The following is a 1,597-nucleotide window of genomic DNA, read 5'->3' as shown; positions in this document are numbered from 1 at the left end:
TGGGGTAAAGATGAACTTTATTTTTTAAATGAATAGTGTTGACACAACCAGGTATCTATACTATAGAAAAAGATAAAGTTCCATCTTTTCCTCACACCATACAGCAGGTTAAAACTCTAAGTGGAATGAAGATTTAATGAATTTACCCTTTGAGCCAACAGTTTCATTTCTGCAAATTTATTCACGATAAGGACATATCTGCACTTTATGGATAATGTATGTACATTTTCTCATTGTAATAGCAAAAGACGGGGAAAAAACTTGTGTCTACCAATAAGGGATTAGATTTTTAAAACTATAGTATATAATTGAATGTTATACTATATGAAGTTGTAAGAAAGAATGAGAAAGCTCTGTATCTTCAGGATGTACTTAGGTGAAGAAAGCCGGATGCAAAATAGTGTATAGTACTATGCTACCTTTTGTATAAGAAAGGGGAGAAATGAAAATATATATTTATTTTTGCTTGTATCTGTATAAAGAAACACTGAAAGGATATATCAGAAACTAATAAAATGGTTAGTTATGAGAGTGGAAAGAGTGGGGCAGATGGGGACAGGAATGGGTATAGGAGTTCTAAATCTAAATATTATGTAAGTAATAATTATTACTATTAAGTATTAATAGGCAGTGCGCAGGCGCGGCGGTGCGCCTCTGCGAGGCGCTGGACTCACTGCGCACGCGCGGCCGTCAGCTTGGTCCCAGGTGGAGCTGTTTTAGCCGAGCTGGCGCCGCCGTGAGCCTCTGAGAGATGAGCGCGGCAGAGACCGACCGCTGGGCTTGGCTGCGGGTGCTCAGCTTCGTGTTTGGGTGCAATGTACTCAGGATCCTCCTCCCGTCCTTCTCCTCCTTCATGTCCAGGGTGCTGCAGAAGGACGTGGAGCAGGAGTCTCAAGATGCGAGCAGAGATACAGGCTATGAAGCAGGAGCTCTCCACCGTCAACATGATGGACGAGTTTGCCAGATACGCCAGGCTGGAGAGAAAGATCAACAAGATGACTGATAAGCTCAAAACTCACGTGAAAGCACGGACAGCTCAGTTGGCCAAGATAAAATGGGTTATAAGTGTTGCTTTCTACATATTGCAAGCTGCCCTGATGGTCACACTCATCTGGACATACTACTCTGTCCCTGTAACCGTGATGCCGAGTAGATGGATAACTCCACTAGACCGCCTGGTAGCATCTCCCACTGGAGTAGCAGTGCTTGCAGCAAAGGAACTGACGTCTAGAGAACTTACGTGTCCAGTGTCACTGAAATGTGAAGTAGCAGGGCTACAGTTCAACCCAAGCCTGCCTAAGTAATCCAAGCCCAATACTTGGGGTCTGATACCCTGTTTATTGAAACACCACCTCTGGTTCCCAAATTCTGTGACTCCTTTTCAATTCACACTATGCTTAGCCCCTCTGCAGCATTTCCTGCTATTCTTTCACTTCTGAAAGAATTTCTTTTGGGTGTTAAAATTAGTACATGTCATCGTAGAATGATTAGAAATATAAGAAAAAACTTTTAAAAAGACTCAGTAGGGCTTCCCTGATGGCACAGTGGTTGAGAATCTGCCTGCCGATGCAGGGGATATGGGTTCGAGCCCTGGTCT

General features: G+C 43.3%; 1 pseudogene across 1 annotated transcript; it reads left to right on the top strand.

Annotated features, from left to right (window-relative positions):
- The first annotated feature begins 751 nt into the window (after positions 1 to 751).
- LOC309796220 (guided entry of tail-anchored proteins factor 1-like) lies at positions 752 to 1,304 on the top strand (annotated as a pseudogene). Its single transcript has one exon. The product of its transcript is annotated as a guided entry of tail-anchored proteins factor 1-like (transcript).
- Positions 1,305 to 1,597: the final 293 nt, after the last annotated feature.

The sequence above is a fragment of the Mesoplodon mirus genome, assembly GCF_964341445.2.
Source record: "Mesoplodon mirus genome assembly, chromosome: X".
Taxonomy (NCBI): Eukaryota; Metazoa; Chordata; class Mammalia; order Artiodactyla; family Ziphiidae; genus Mesoplodon; species Mesoplodon mirus.
Note: the sequence above shows the minus strand (reverse complement) of the source record. Positions and strands in the feature narration are given on the sequence as shown.